Source organism: Rhinolophus sinicus, linkage group LG03, assembly GCF_036562045.2.
Source record: "Rhinolophus sinicus isolate RSC01 linkage group LG03, ASM3656204v1, whole genome shotgun sequence".
NCBI classification, from domain to species: Eukaryota; Metazoa; Chordata; class Mammalia; order Chiroptera; family Rhinolophidae; genus Rhinolophus; species Rhinolophus sinicus.
In genome coordinates, this window is record NC_133753.1 from 153,411,203 (window position 1) to 153,428,499 (window position 17,297).

The window sequence follows — 17,297 nt, forward strand, 5'->3', positions numbered from 1 at the left end:
CCTCATTAGCTTGCTCTCTATCTCTACCTCTATCTCTATCTCTTAGAGCCCAGCCACAGGTAAAGAACAGGCTCTCCTGCCGAAGATGCCAAATGGAGAACAGAGGCCCTGCAGGATGAGAAGTCATGTGGAGAAGAACTGAGACAACTCAGCCAACAGCCAGCACTAACTAGCAGCCATGTGAGTGACCTTTTTGGAAGCAGACCCTCCTGCCCTAATCAATGCTTCAGATGATGGAGCCATGCTGATAGCTGAGTGCAAACTCAGGGGAAACCCTGAGCCACACCATCCAGCCACGCGGCTCATGCATGCTACCCCAGAACAACTGTGAAATAATAAATGTGTGTTTTAAGCTAAGTTTTGGGATAATTTGTTACTCAGCAATAAATAACTAATGCACTATAATTAAAATGAGTTTCACTTGCCACTTTTTACTTTTTAAAATGTGGCTACTATTAAATTTTAAATTACATGTGTAGTTTACATTATATTTTTATTGGGCAGCATTAGTCTCTGAGGCTCAAATGGGGCAAAAGTGCTTCAGGTTTAATTCGGGACTCTGGGGAGTCCCAAATTTTGGTATAGAAAAACCAAGAAATAGTTAGGTATAAATCTAACAAAATATGTTCTAATCTATAATCCCTTGGCTAAACCAATTTCTAATATTTACACATTAAACAGCTGTAGATTGAGAGTCAGGAGTTACTCCATTCCCAATTTAGCCCCTAGTTAACTGGAAACCGTTCCCAGAGAGACCACTTTCCTTCTTGCTACCAAGGAGTAATGGTGACATTGATGATAGCTAGTTCAGTGATTCTTGTGATAATGAGTCCAGCATTAGCAGCTCCACTCGTCCAAAATGGTCTTTTAGCAAAGAGTAATGAGTACGTCAGGGTGAGGAGTGGGCAACCTGAGACCCAGGAGCGTTCTTCAGCACCGCCGATTGCTCCCACGAGCCTCTGGGACCCTCCACAGCCTGTTCTAGAATTCTTGCATCTCTGTTCTTCACCACTTCTGACATCTAGAACCCCAGAAAACTTGTTTTCATTTAGGAGTTTTGTAGCTAAACTTGAAGTTGGGAAGAACTAAAGGACTTAGCTTTCTATCTGTATTTGCAGAACCACAGAGACATAAGGTGATAATTAGAAAAATATTTTAGAAAATCATACTTTCTATTGGATTTTATTTTTCCAGTATAGTGACAAGTTCTCATAAGTTTCTAATGGCTAAACATGTAAGAGTTTCCATCTTTTGACCAGAAGGCCACTGAGTTGAATCTCCTTCACTCTGGCTATTTACAGATAATCATGGAATAGGACCATGTTACAAAAAAAGAACACTGTGTATTTTTTTCTGCATTTAATTAAGAAATTCTCTTCCTTATGTCTTAAATACATTTTATCTTGACAGCATGATTGCAGATGTAATACATGGCACTTCAAAGGGGGATGACTTCTACAGTAATATTTTGACCAAAAGTAGATTGTCTACTAAAAGGTTATCACTGATAGTTTCAATCACTTAAAAGTGACCCTTGATAAATGTTGCTGCAAATGTTCCAGCTTTGCACTTATGCGGTGATTAAGTCAATTCAGGCACGGCTACATAGACCATCATTCATAAGTGTTAGTGGGTAGTGGCTGCTCTGACATTTTGCATAAAAAAGTGAAACATGTTGTAAATATAAATTAGCCTTACTTTGGCTGATAGCATTTATCATTTCACTATATTTATTTCTATTAGGTCTTTACTTTTCAAATATTTTAGTAGATTTTAGATTTTCCTTTCGAGATGAGTTTTAGAAAGCTCTTGTGAAAAACTGCAGAGGTAATCCTACGAGGCAATAACAAAGTGATGCCACTTATATTGAGACAAATCACAGCTTTGTATTAAGTGACAATTTTAATTCTAGATTTTGACTTTGTTTTCTAAAACTGCATAATTTTTTCCCTAAATAAAATCATTAGTATTTTTCTAGGTAAACAATATAATAAAATCAACCATTTCAGATGATAAAAAAACTTTTCCAAGTTTTCAAAATAATGAGATTAAAGTCGTGTGTGTGCTATTATGTTTCCATAGGCACTAACTCCAGACGTTGTTTCACAGAACTAAGCAAGTTGGTTTTCAGAACATACTCAACATATGCTTCTGATAACTTTCTGAAACAAGTAGTGAACGGCACAATATGTTAGAACATGCTTATGTAAATTAATGTCCAAAAAGTGACCGTTCTTAGTTTCTCATTTTGTCTCATTTTAAAACCATTTTTCTTTTTTTCTTTTTTTTGCTTTAGCAGTATTTACTATTAAGCAATATTTCCCCAAATCTTGGAGAACTTTTTTTTTTCACAATTGCAGGCACAACATAATTTTTTTTTAAATAAAGAAAGCGTTATTTTACCAGCAAGATTCTATTACTTTCTTGATTTACCTTATAATGGTTTAGAACATGGAACTTTGTATCGTCCGCTCTTAAAATCCAGTCAAACTATTTTCAGGCTATCGCTTCCTCTTTAATCCTCCGCCTCCTTCCTTCTCCTGGTGTAATCTTGAATCCTTCCCCAGCCACACACAGTCTCATTATTCTTCATTCTCTCTCTCTCTCTCTCTCTCTCTCTCTCTCTCTCTCTCTCGGATCCGCTGTCTTTGGTGATCTGCAACACCAGCAGACCTATTCCGGTTCCTGAATTTTAGATTAATCCAGCCACTGAGGAATAATTCTATTCCTTCCTCCATTCGCCACATCCTTCCGCTCCCACATCACACTCAGCAACAAGATAGTAGGCTCTCTCTCTTCTCCTCCTTGCTGACACCCAAGAAGACTCCCCAAGGGGCATGTCAGATAAACCCGGATTCAGCAAAAGAAATTGCTCACAGGGCAAAGAGGAACAGGGAAGATGTACATTAATGTTATAAACAAGGAAAAGAGTTGATATGCAGCTTTAAGTGTGTGCAGGATGCTTCCAATTGTCTTTGTAAAGTCCTACCTGCTATTCCCCCAACACCCCAAGGCACTACCATGTAATTTGCTGTTATCAGCCATGCAAATATTTTTCTAATTCCCATTTCAAATTCCACCTCACAAACAGGTGCCTTTTTTGTGCACTCCAGATAGAATACAGTGTGGCTCTTCCTCTGTTGTTGTTTTGAGAAGGTGATGAAGAGCTTAAAGGTCTATCAGGCCAGGCCATCCCTGGGTAATTGGCCATGAGCCTCTGTGTGGATCCAGACCCTCCCTTTGTTTGAGATTCAGCTTGTGACTCCTGCAGATGACTGACAAGGGCAGACTTGTAACAACATTATTTCAGGAGGATAATAACCAGCCATCATAAATTCCTTTTTAAATAGTTTATTGCAGGTTGCAGGCTATTGACAATGACTTTATTTTACAGCACAAAGGAAGATAGTTCCCTGTGGCTGCTAGTCTCTAAAACTCCTTTAAGACTTTTTAGTACCCTCAGAGAAAACCTAGCCTTTCATGAAATGAATCATAAATAGTTGGGTGAAGACAACCACTGTTAAGTAGGAAGAGAGGGGAAGGGAAGAGAAAAAGAAATATCTGTTTGAGATACAAAAGAAATGCTCTGGGGGACGCTACCAGGCAAATAAAAATTTCAACTATCAGGGCTATCCTTCTACATCTTACTTTCCTGGGTGATAAATGAAATGGAACAACAACAGCAGCAACAAAAATCTAAAAGCCTTAACCATAACTGTGGAGAGAAATTTAAATAAGTTAGGAAGTAGCTCATTCCAAGATTTGAATGAGGAGCTCTGGGTTTCATTTCATTTCTTCCTCTGTTGGCGGCACATCACTTCCTTACTAATTCCTTGCAGTGAAAATGAGACATCACAACTTTCATCGAAAATCTCCTATTTTGTTAGGATTTCTACATCTTGACTTCAAATGATGCGGCAAGAGATCTTTACTGTCAGTTCTTGTCGTTTCAGACCACACACCAATACCTGTGCTCTAAATGGCCATCATGAAATAGAAAATAATTTTATGGATGTTTAGTTAGAGGAGAGAGTTTATAAGAGTGTGTGCATCTATCTTTCTATCTTTCTTTTCCTTTAAAAATGGAAAAAGAAATTTAGTGGAAAAATACATGAGCCCTAAAACATATTTTTAAAAAGTAATTCTTATAAAACATGCAGAGTTAAAACCATGCAAGTCAGGTACATATGTGACTAATCATATTTTTGATATATATCTCTGCCTAATCATTAACTTTAAATGCCATATAAGAATTTGTAATCCACAGTAAATTATTTCATAGAAATAATTTAAGAGGGCTGCTGACTAATGTGAAACATTCTAGTTTCCACCAGCAGTTGGCTGCCAAAAGTTGTAAAAAAAAAAAAAAAGGGAGTCCCAGATATAAGTTGACATAAATTATAGTGAATATAAATCTCTAATAATGGTGGTTAGAGATTATTGCATTTAGAAGATAGGGAAAAAACATATTAAACACCATGAAGTCTTTCCAAGTTCCATTTTACATATTAGGAAACTGGATTTTTAAAAATCTCCTTAAAGCCTTTTAACTTCTTTGTTTAATGCCCTATACTCAATGTTTTACATTTTAAAATATATTGTAAGAGAGTTTATTGAACATAGGAAGTAAAGGGGAAATCATATTTTAATTACCAGAGAGACTGCCTAAGTCTTATTTTTAAAAATGTGAAGTAGAAAATTTAGCTGTTAAACTAAAGTTAGCTTTTAACTTTTTCAAATGTTTCTCTCAGGGTATTCTTTTTACAGCAGAAATCAGAAGAACTCAAAGTGATAATGGTCCAAATAACAGCTGTAAGGGGCTCTCCACCCCCTTTCAAATTCTTGGTTTTCTGCAAAGCTGAAAACATTTGAGTGGAAATAATGTTCAGATTATAAAAAAGCAGCAGCACATGAGTGAAATCAGACAGAATTGGCCTGACAGAAGGTTAGAAACCAGAAACAGTGACGTGCAGCCACTCCAATGGCAGCATTATTCAGGTAGAAATCCATAATTAGCTGACTTTTATTTGAGTTTAAAGGATTACTATAAAGTGCAAGGGGAAAAAATAATAAGTCTGGTTGAGAAAATTAATTCCCTTTCCAAATTGTCATCCTTTCCTTTAAGATGTGGCTCCAAAGAAAGACAATTACGTCAAAGAAGGTTAGGAGCCTAATTCTGAACACAGCCTTTTAAGCACATTCTAGAGGCCTATTAGACATCATGTAAACTGTAGACAACAGCATTTCTACCACCCCAATACTTAACATCTGTACACCAGCTTCTTGGGAGCAGAAATGGAGACATATGCATTTTAACATATTCCACGAATATAGTCACAGGGGAAAAGCTACCTTTCACCATATATGGCCATCATGCAACTCTATCCAAGAACTTGATGCTGACATTTATGTAATATCTCTACTCCCTCTCTCCCCAGGTTGGCAGAAGTTTAAGGAAATACTTTGGGAGGCCCCTGCAAAGCCGGTCTTCTAAGATATGAATGGTGCTGATGGAAAAAGTTGGAATGCTTTTTCAAGCATGAATTGGACGATCACCATGTGGGGTCTGTCAGAGAATTTTTTATCATCTTTCTAAAAATATCTATAGATATAAAAATTTATAGTTATTATATATACTCAACATTTTATTTGTGCCAGGGTCTTTTTGGTAAGTTGTGATCTTGATCCATTTCTTTGGGGAATATCTCAGTGTGCACTTGGATTATAGGGATGGAGAAGAAGATCAGTGGGATAAAGTGAATACTGGGTGATATTTTAAAAGTGAATTTAGGCAGCTTTGGGAAAATTGCCAACATGACTAGATTAAAGCCTTGCTGATTATCAGGGAGGGAGAGAATACCACAAACAGCCTGAATTACAATAATGGAAATGCAAAAGAGAGTGTTAAAAATGCAATTTTTATAAGTATAATTTATATAATTAAACCAGTGTAAAACTAGCTTGCTTGAGTGTAGCAGCCATTTAAAGAACATACAGCAGGCGTGCTAATGTAATCAAAAAAGAAACGATGATGTGTTATTACAGAACTTTAATGGTATGTGGAGGGGGGGGGGTGGTCAGAAGGCCTGGGTGCTAGTTCTGCTCTGCTCTTACTAGCTTTCTGACTGTGACTAGGTCACCCCATCAAAAAGAAACGGAGATGATAATATTTGTCCTTCTTATCTCACAGTTATTATGATGATTCCATGAGAGAACATATATAATATGGCTTTGAAAACAGTCAGACACTACAGAGCACAAGGTCCTATTATATTCTCAACCATCCTGCAATAATAGGATAACATTTTCATGTCAGTGCTAATGTAGGTCTCCAACTAGTAAGAGAATAATCACAGGTATGCCACTGCCTCCCCTCAAGCTCTCTGAAAGGAGCATTCTGGGCACGAGGAAGGGCCATGCTCCCTCTCTCAGTATCGCCCACTTCTCCTGATGGATAGTCTGTGTCCGGAGTATTCGCCAGTAGGAGAGTCAGCACACTCTGCTCACAGAGAGGACATGACTCCATGAACTGCCCTCCACCCTCGGGTCTTTCACACTTATTCATCATAAAAGCTCTTCTCACCACCTCCAGGATCAGCATATATCTTTGGGGAAAAGAGAAGTTTCAAGTCGCCAGCACTGTCTGGCCTTTTCTCTTTTAATGCACCAGTAGTGCATCAACTGCTTTTCTACTCAGCTCATCTTTCCTGCAAAACATATTTAAAATGTGTTCAGTAAATTGTTACATAGGAGTGAATTTACCCCCAGCAGGGGAAAGACCTTAAAAATGTTAATTAACTGGAGCATAGTGCTTAACATTCTGGATTCCAAGATGGTATTTAAGCCTATTTAGATTTTCTACAAATTCTTTAAGGCTAATGCAACTTCTGAATGTATCTAGTAATCTCTAATTACTAGAAATGGTAGATGTAAGAAGGCCAGATTAAATCCACAGATAATCCCAAAATCTCATTTTAGCCAACAGCACGGCTCTTTTCCCACTAAGCCCAGTACTGGAAAGACTACTAAGAGCAAGGCTGGAGTTCCAAGCTCCCTGTGTTCCTGCCCACTCTCTGGTGGAGATGTTAATAAACTGGCCACACTGCCAGAAACAAAGCCAACCGAAAGGAAAGTGGAAAATCAGGGGCCTGGTCCACTGCCAGGCTAGAAAAGCAGACGCTGAGGACTGGGAGGCACTGGAGTCCTAGCGTGAAGAAGCCACCACCCGGGTGCCCGTGCCTTGGAGTCCTGGGCTGCAGTTTCCAGGAGCAGCACCGTCCTACTTTGCAATGCTGCCATGCTTAGATCAATGCCGTCTGCCCAATTGGACCAGTTGTGTGAGTTCATCCAAGGTGAGCAAGGCCATGCTGTAATCTGGACATGCATCTCCCAGATCACAGCACAAAGGACCAGGGATGGTGGACCCATCCAAGCACTCTTCCCAGTTGAACACCATCTACCAGCAGGAGGAGGGAAGGAAAAGGAAAACAAAGACCTTTTTTTGAGGACTATTTAATAAATTCCACTGACCTTCACTTTATTATTTCCCCCCTATTGGTGCTTTTTAGGTTTTCTAACTTGACTGTTGTATTAACGTCAGAACAGAAATGTTTCACAATCCTTTTGAAACCAGGTCTAGTTTTAATGACCATAAAAATTTTACATGGCCTGTAAGGCTTTTGAAATGTCAAAATGAATATCATCAGTGAAACAAGTCGATGGGAGCCATTTTATTATAAAGTTTTTCAAAAGATGAGACTATTTTATTAGACAAGTTCATGCCTACTCTTTGTAAAAAAAAAAAAAAACCCACAAAGATGCAATTTAATATTTGGTAGGCTTATTTCTCCCCCTTTCTCCTTTTCCTGTGCTATTTCCGTTTATATTGGAGCTTTCCGGACTAGAATTTATGGCTAGTTTTGATTCAAATGCATCAGGAATTAAATTTGGAAATGGGAAAAAAAGTAGAATTGGAGATGATCTGATGAAGGGAAGACAAAACCGGGTTTATCGCGACTTCTTGGGGTGGAATGAAGGAAAGTGTGGAAGTCTGTGCTGAAATGGGGGTCCCGGTGTGGAAGGGAAATTGAAAAAGAACCAGTTTCCAGCCAACTAGACAAAAAAAAAAAAAAGCTGGCTCCTGAATTTAAACTTTCTGAATCACAGAGTTCAGAATTAGCCTACTTATGATTTATGTTCTAAATGATGTCCTTTAGGCTTACACCACCTCCAGATCTCAGTATGTGCAAACAGGGGATAATACCCGGTCGCCAGATGCTAGGAAGCTGGGTTCGGATCTTAGGAAAGAAGGGACGCAGGGAGTAGCCGGTCACCTTTCTTCCCAGAGCGGCCTTTCTCTCGGAAGCTGCAATGATTGTCCCCCGGCTCTTGGGGCAGCAGGGCCTCTAGGCCGACACAACCATGTCACTCCCGAGAGTCCCGCGCGCAGGCACGGGCAGCGGCGGGAGGATGCGGCCACTTCCAGCGTTTCGGTTCCCGAGGCGCCGCGGGCCTCGGTGATGGGTGTCTCCGGGCGGCTCCCGGGCCCTCCTCCCGCCGGGGCTCCAGCGCCCTGGGACCTCATCTGCGCCCGGCCAGCTCCTCGGCTGGCCAGTTTCCTTAGTCCTTCTCTCCTGCCCTCCTGCGGCCAGCGGGGGCAAAACGGCGCGGCCGCTCATGGGCCCAGGACAGCCAGGGCCACCGCTGCTGCCACCTCCACCGTGGGCGCCTGGGTCGCGCGCGGGTGCGCCGCGCTGGTGGGGGGACAGGAAAAGCTGCTCTCGGATGGGGGGCTATGGTGATTCCTGCGCGACCGAGACCTTCTGCGATCTTCAAGACGGTTCAGGCAATTCTGCACCGCCCCCTCTACCCGCCCATCTAAGGCTGTTTACCCACAGCAAGTGGGAAACCCTTTCCCGTCGCGGGGCTGGCTGCTTCGTTGACAACCTGATGATCTACGGAGGGAGGGCAGTGGATCTGCAGAGTGGAGGTAGGAGATGGGTGGGGGGGGTCACAGCCTGGGGTTTAAGGCAACAAGAATACACAGCCACCACCATTGGAGATCCGTGCTGAGGTGTTTATTTAATTTTAAGTCCCCCCTTTGGTTGCCTCTACTAGAGTCTACAGAGGGAGTTACAAGTGACTTCCACATCCTGGTAGTATGCGGGTGCCTGGCCTTTCCCTTAGCCAATCCAGCCAGCGAGGTTTTGGCTGCCAAAAAATGTGTTTCCCATCCAACACTTCTTGCACAAGGACAAAATGTAATGTGTCTAAAAATGGTGAACTTCCTGTCTGGGCTTCCCTCACCCACCCTGGTTCCCCACTTAGGAATAAGACTGGAGTCACAAAGATTAGTTGGAAACCTATTTTCCTTTGTGCATCCCACATTTCTGCTGGTTCAGTGTCCCATGTCAAATGAAATTATTCATGAGACTCTGAACAGAGTTGATAAGTCTTACTCCTTCCCCCTAGAAATTCCAAGTGGATTTAAATCACTCCCCAGTTGCTGCAGAGGGTCTGTGTTTTATGGGAGTTCTCCAGTGGGCTTTGAAATATTTGCTTACCAAATCTATTTCTCAGCTTCAGGCTCCTGAATAAATTATCTGCTCCTTCTCTCAGCTGCCACTCCCCCTGGACAAGAGCTTGGAATGAGAGCTCTGGGCCATATCAGTCAGTAGCCAGTCCTGGGACACCCATTTGCTCCATGCTTGACTGAGAGATTGTGAATGTCTAATGGAATAGGCAGGGAATTGGGGCCCTTGGACCTTATTCTGTGCACAGATTTATCCCTTGCTTGTAGGATCACTTAACAGTGTCACCATTTACCATCTTGAACCCGTTGTCAGGAAAAGGGCCATTAGAATACTCATTTAGAGAACACATTAAAATCTTTAGGATGAAAACATCTTGGAGCTTCTTTGAGGTTGCCACTTCCCAGAGGTTAGAGTTAATCGATGTCAGGCAGGTCTGTTGTGAAGACTGGAGACGTCTATTTATTTTGTCATTTGAATAAGGGGTAGAGAGGGTACAGGGAAAATTGGCTCCCCTTTGGTGAGCCAGGAGGCATTTTGCATTATCTGCCAAACTACTTTAAAAAGCATTGCCATCCAGTCTTCTGTGTGAGCAGGGTGGGGCATGGCTAAGGTGTGCATTTTGATGCCTGGTCTTCCTGTCCCCATCCCTAATGGGCCCCTAAAATCACCATTTCCCTCATTCACACAAAGTGTGGAAGAGGTAGTCTCCCTGGGAGACGCAAGAGCAGCCACTTTTGGGGTTGGGATTTATCACCTGTTTATGATTCACCTGACCAGGGGCCTCAGCTGCACAAGGAGTCTTGGATTCTCCAGCGGGGCCTTCCCAGGCAAGGAAAACAACCCATTACCCTTTCCTTATTTAGAGTTTTACTAAAACAACATCATCAACAACAACAAAAAATAAAACAAACAAAAAATCAAAATATACAAAGGCATAGACATCTGGCATGTTTACAAAGCGCGGATTTCTTACCCTAAAATAATTAAAGCTTGTCAGACTTGGCTGATCCTGCCTCTGGCTGGCTCGTGGCTTCAGGTTCCTTGTCACACACATCACTGCAGCTTCATCAGAGGAAGTTAGTACCCACCATTCTGCTCCCTGGTTTTCTTCGGGGAGGCCAGCTTGGCTGGACTCCCACTTTTGTGTCCCCCTCACCCCATGGCCTCTGTGCCTGAGAAAAGCATTTCCCAGTCCAGTGTTGAGGTTTCTCCCTGCCCCTCTTGGCAGTCTCAGGATTTCCCTGAGTGGCATGCAGGGAGGTTCAGAGCCCTCACCTGTCACTCCTCTCAGGCAGTCAGCCCAGGCTTCGGGTGCCAGCCCCAACCTTCCAGAAGCCTGCCTACTTTGTATTCACTCCTCCCCTCCCCACGTCTCCCCTAGCCAGCCAGCACCACTGAAAACCACCTGTTTTGTGTTTTGAAAGCCTGGAAGCACCCCCCCATCCTCCACCCTTACAGACCTCCCACTGAGTTCCAGTTTCCCTTCCAAACTCCAGATTTGAGTTCTCCACTCATTTGAAGAACGTAGGAGCTGGCTGCATATTCAAGCCTTCCTCCCCACCCACTTCCTGCTCGGGTTGCCAAGGGCACCCATCTCTAGGGAGGAGTGGTCTTGTAAAATTCTAAGCCTGGCAGCCCTCAGGGGCCATCCTCAGATTTGTCCAAGGTCAGAGGGCCTGCAAAGTCACCATCATCTCTGCAGGGCACCATGTCACAGGTTAGTCCCCTCCAATGTGCTAGGAACAATTTTACAAGAAAACACCGTGACCCTGCTAAGGCATGTACTATAAAATCACCATCACAAGTAAACAAGTTCACACACACACAGAAAGGAAACTACTGACTTCCCTGATTGCCAGTTTCGGAATATTCTGTCAATGCTAATTTGCTCACTATTTTTTTCAGCCTTCTGCCAGCATTTGCTACCAGTCAAGTGGGAGCAGGTGTCAAAGGCTAAAGACAAACTTTTGGAAAGGAAAAAGGTTAAAACCGATGAACATCTCCCTCTGTAGCAGGCAAAATAATGGCTTTCTAGAGATGCTCACTGCCTAATCCCAGAACCTGTGAACGCATTACCTTACATCGCAAAAGAGACTTTGAAGATGTGATTAAGGTGAGGATCTTGAGATGGGAGGTTGTCCTAGATTGTCTGGGTGGGGCCCAGTGTAATCACAGGGGTCCTTATAAAACAAGGGTCCTTTTCCTAATGAAAGAAGGGGGACAAGAGAGTTCGAGTCACAGAAAGATTTGAAAATGCTCAACTGTTGGCGTTGAAGATGGAGGAAGAGGCTAAGAACCAAAGACTGCTGGGAGCCTCCAGAAGATGGAAAAGGCAAGGGAGTGGATCCTCCACTGGAGCTCCAGAAGAAACACAGCCCTGCCAACACCTTGATTTTAGCCCAGTGAACCCCCTTTTAGACTTCTGACCTCCAGAACTGTCAGTTTAAAATCTTGCATTCTTTAAACCACTAGATTTGTGGTAATTACAACGGCAACAGGAAATCAATATTCTCCATTCACCTAATTACATGACTTGAGAAAAGAATACCTTCTTTTGGATGTGATGGGAACACTCTGGTATGACACGAAGAATTAAAGCGCATCCCCATTCATTTTCTTTTTCCCCCAATAGCTGTTAATGTCTTCTTCCCAGGGCCTGTGCTAGTCGCGGATACACTAGCAAGGGACACCTGTCAGGGGCCAGGACCACCCCAGCCAATTAAACCACACTTTATAGAGTGGGGCCTGGGCATCAAGGTTCAGAGTCTCCCAGGTGATTCTAATGTGCAGCCAGGCCCACTGCAGGCAGGATCTCTCACCAGTCAGGTTATATCCTTTTCCTGAAATATGTAGATGCCTGCTGCCACTGTGCGTACTTATCTGGATGTGTCAGCTCTGCCGAGCCAGGAAACATGAGGGCCTGTCAGAGTGCCAGTGCCCCTCTCAGAAGAGCCTGGAGAACCTCATTCACAGGACACTGTGTGGCAGAGGAAGTGTTCCGGGCCTCTCCCTGCATAAGTGTGTTTTAGGGTGACCAGCCATCACCGTTTGCCCAGGACTTTGGGGGAGAGGGGTGTTCCCAGATGTGAGATTTTACACGCTAAAATCAGGAAAGTCCTAAGCATTTGGACAGGGAACTGGAAGTCTGAGCTCCACGGAGTAAACTCTCATAGTTGGGTGGTGGCACTATGGGGTCAAAGGAGGGGCGTGTGTGGATGTGTGAGATAGTTTTGTGAATGTGTGTGAGAGAGTATGTGAGTGTGTGTGAGTGTTGCAGAAGTGTGTGTGAGAGTTGTACATTAGTGTGTGGGAGTGTGTGCAAGTGTATGAGAGAATGTACGTCCGTGTTTATGAGAGTGTGTGTGGGTGAGTTTGTGTGAGAGTGTAGACATTCTGGGCCTTGTCAGCCCAGAAGAGCCCCACCGCAGTGGCCTCTAAACCCTGAATCCTGCCAGCGAACAGCCCAGAGGTAAGTCTACCCTGAGTGGCTCAATGAGCTCCGGGGTAGAAGTTGGACGTTTATTTTGCTCTATGACAGTATAATTAGCTTTTCCTCTTGTGAGGAATGAAAGGGCAGTGTGCTTTCTGACAGCTGGGGGAGCTGCCTTCCTGCCTGGATACATCTAGTCTCCCCAATATTGTTACACCTGTTCAAACAAGGACCAGAAAAGGTATTTATTTGAAGTTCATGAGGCCATATGAGCCATGGCCTACATATAGGCCTGGATATAATTATAAAGATACTTAATTCTTTGTTCTGAAAGATTTTTGCAGCCCACTGTTCCCTCAGAGGCTCAGGCAGTTTCCTTAAACATGTGTACCTCCCAGAATGAGTAAAGGCAGGGGTGAGAATACCTCATGGAGTGGGGCGCATAGGGTGCAGTAGGGTGAGAGGCTGGGGAGCACAGAACAACACTCAGGGCAACGACTCCCAGACCTGACTATTTATCAGAACACCAGGGACGAGGCTTGATAAAGATGTGCAGATCTCCAGGTCCTCTCCAGGAGATTGTCATTCCTTTGGTCTTAGAATGGAGAGCAGAAACCTGTATTTTTAAAATTCCCAGGTGATTTTGATGATTCCCTGACCTAAGGCCCACCCCTGGGGGTAGGAGACACCCCTTCCTGAGAGGCATTTCTGGCGTAAGGTCAGGGTCACTAATCGTTGCCATTTCCTGAGCACCCCTCACATGTAGGCACCCATCATCATTATTCCTATTTTGCAGATGAGTTCTTTCATTCATTACTCTGCTTCGTACTGGAGCATCTCATAGCAGGAGGTCACCATGTTTCTGAGGCCACAGGCCCTTTTGAGACTCTGATAAGAGACATAAACCCTCTCACCATAAAACTGCACATGTGCAGAAGATTTTGCACAATTTCAGAGGCTTCCTGGAGCACCCTAAAGCCTGTCCAGGGACCTGTGGTTAAGAATGTCCACTCTGAAGGACGTCCCTTAAGGGGAGTCCACAAACAGACACCATGAGCTGGATCCTCAGCAGCCTGAGTAAGGGTTTATGGGGCACTTATTGTGGGGTCCCTGATTTCAGGGCACATGGGGATGCTATGGATGCAAGAATTAAGGATGAGACATAATCCTGCTTCCAGTTTAGTGGAAAAGACATGACTGCACAAGCAAAAAGATAATATGAAGTCAAGGTAGTTTATGCCAAGCCCAAACAAGGGCTGACACTATGTGTTGCAGCTCATGAAGTGTCAGGGGTTGCAGGAGGGCCGAGAAGGTGGGAGGTGAGAGCCGAGCCTTGGAGGAGCCTTGCTTGAGCTCGGCAGGAAGGAGAGAATTCTGGGCTGGGGAGCTTGGTGATATTTTGGCGGAGAAGAGGAAAAAGCCATACCCAGGGCAGAGATAAGGAAAGCCAGGCCATTAAAAAAAAAAATCTGTATACTAAGAAATTAATTTAACCCCCCACATACACACAAAAAGGAAAGAAGGAAGAAAATGATAAGAAAAAGAAATGCTCAAGAGAATGACAAACTTTGTGGTCATTTTAAAATATGTTTACATTAGAAGTACAAATTGGTAGTTCAAAATAGTCATGGGGATGTAAAGTACAGCACAGGGAATGCAGTCAATAATATTGTAATAACTATAATGTCATGTGGATACTAGACTAGTCAGGGGGATCACTTCTTAAATTATATAAATGTCTAACCACTATGCTATACACCTGAAACTAATATAAAATAATACTAAATGTCAACTGTAATTGAAAAATTTAAAAAATATGTTTACATTGAACAGTTAAATTATTTTAATACAAAAACACAGTAGATAATTGTACCATTCATAAAAAATTACAGATTTTATTAAAAATATATTGATTTAAGTTCCCCACAGGCAATGTGGACCAGTAACAGGACCTAAGATAAAGTTGCATGGGAACCTCTGACAGTTTATCCCTGGGACTGTATATATAATATCATTTGCAAATTATGTCAGAAGTCTAAATTTGAGGCTCTTTGTGAAAATGGGGTTGGAGTCAAACAGCAGTCCTGCTCACCCTCTCTACCCTCCACCCAGTAATAGACCCAGTGTGACTGAAGACCTGTGCAGGGTAACGTGCCGAAAATAGGTATGATGGTTTGGATCCCATTGGAGAAGGCTGTCAGGCCCCACTGAGTTTCCTCCTTTGTCCTGTAGGGGGAGCCGCTGCAATTTTGAGGGAAGTTTATGGAATCCCAGGAGAGCAGGGGGCAGAGGACTTTGGGTGTGGGACAAACTGGAGGCTGGAAGACTGGCCCAGAAACACTTGCAGAGGGGCAGATGCAAGGAGGAGAGCCTGGATAAGGGCCAGGGAAGGGCCGATTCCAAGATGGGAGAGATGAGGCAGAGAGGAACCCTGGTCTGAAAGGTGAAGACAAGTTCAGTGTTCATCCGTCCTCTCTAGTGGGTGGCAGGCAGGCTCTCCATATAGGGCATCTCAACTGTGCTTCCTCCCAGGAAGAGTGTTCTGGTCGTTCCTTAAAAGACAAACACTGCAGGCAAGACCCTCTGCTCACCTGGCACTGTGTTCCCTGAAGGGTGCTCAGATTCTGGGGAGCTCCTACTTTTTCCAGGTAGGGAGGTCCTTCTGTTTGCTCTGCCCAGGACATGGCACCATATGTGAAACTTGGGTTCTTTAAATAGACCAGGGATTTCAGCCACTCCAGGGCAGGGTGCCTTGCAGGTATATGCAGAATGTTTTAATAACACTTCAACTTGAAAATTAGTAATAAAAAACAAAGCCAAGAGTGACTCTGTGGCATTAGGTGGAGGCAGAAATTGGGGAATGTGCTGGCTGGGATGAACTTTTACTCTTTGGGACTACCAGGAATTTATGTACAAGTATTATGTGGAAGTAAAAGAAAACGTGGAGTCATATGCCTTCTTCCCACCGTCGTCCCATAGTTTCAGACCTACACATTGCCACTGTCTGAGATAGTGAAATGATTTCTTAGGCAAATAAAGTAGTTTACTGAGTAATTTATTTGCATAAGAATGAGCGTATTAAACAGACCCAGAAATTATCACAAGACCATTTAACCCATTTTAAAAAACAATTAAAAGCAGGCTGCAAATCTGATTTCAGATGTTTAGACAAAGCTACATATGACCACTTTTAAAGAACAATAGCAACATAAAGAAACACTTAGCTTTATTCTCATTTAAAAGAACTCCTTGTTGTTGGGCAGGAACATGTGCCTGGCCAATAAAATGTGAATGGAAATGTCTGTCTAATTTCTGGGCCGAGGCAGTGAACCCCCTGTGTGGTTCTCCAGTTTTCCTCTTCCCCGGCTGCAGCTACAATGGAGGCCTTGGGCCCAGATAGTGGAGTCACAGAATTCAATCTGAATTGCCACTTGGAGGATTGCTGCCTGGAGAGTCACCTGGATTTGCAGTGGACTTCTCATAAATGAAAACATTTTTTGTTGTGTTAAGCCACTGAGATTCAGGGGTTGCCTGTCCTTTTACAGGCAAGTTACTGACCCTTTATATTCATCAAAACAGAGAGGATAAATGGTGCTTTAAAAAAATCATTTTCTCCACACCCTCCTTATAAATTTTTTCTTTTGGAGCCAAGAGGTATGTGGTTATACATTAATAATTGCATATGGCTGCATATTTATGTTTTCCATGACTGGTCTTCTATCTCTTCCTCTTCTTGCTTCTTCTTGAGAAAAATTTAAAATACAGAGCTGGACAAAAATAAATAACAAACACCCCAACTCCCACCAGCCAAGATTCATAGTTGTTAAAATTTTGTCACATTTGCTTTAGATCTTCTTTTTATAAAGGAAATAAAACATTTCGGTCACATTTGAAGCACGTATCCAGATCCCACCACCCTCTTCAGCCCTATTTGCTTCACACACGCCCCTCCCCTCATGCTCTGGGGTATCTGCTCATAGGAATGTGGGGTGCTTCCATTGAGTCCTTTTTATATCATATATCATGTTTTGTGCTTTTAATATACACATAAAGGACGTCTGAACTTGATTTTTGACTTGGAGTTATATTTTGAGATTTGCCACAGATATATATATATATATATATATATATATATATATATATATATAGTAACAGTTCAGTATATGAATATATCACATTTTACTATCCAAGTCCCTATTGATGTGTGCTATGGTCTGAATATTTGTCTCCCCCCAAAATTCAGATGTTTATGCCTTACCCCCAAGGTTATGGTATTAGGAGGTGGTATCTTTGGGAGTGATTAGGTCATGAGGACAAAGTCCTTATGAATGGGA

At 42.8% G+C, this 17,297-nt stretch overlaps 1 long non-coding RNA gene across 3 annotated transcripts in view; it reads left to right on the top strand.

Annotated features, from left to right (window-relative positions):
• The window catches only part of LOC109445685 (uncharacterized), a 52,871-nt gene extending 40,736 nt beyond the window's left edge, over window positions 1-12,135 (top strand). For 2 of the 3 annotated variants that reach the window (XR_012495089.1, XR_002137068.2), the window contains 3 exons: window positions 47-180; window positions 5,439-5,564; window positions 11,439-12,135. This is a non-coding gene — a long non-coding RNA (uncharacterized LOC109445685). The remainder of the gene's footprint in view (window positions 1-46; window positions 181-5,438; window positions 5,565-11,438) is intronic. The other variant, XR_012495090.1, reaches the window with a different exon arrangement.
• The last annotated feature ends 5,162 nt before the right edge of the window (window positions 12,136-17,297 follow it).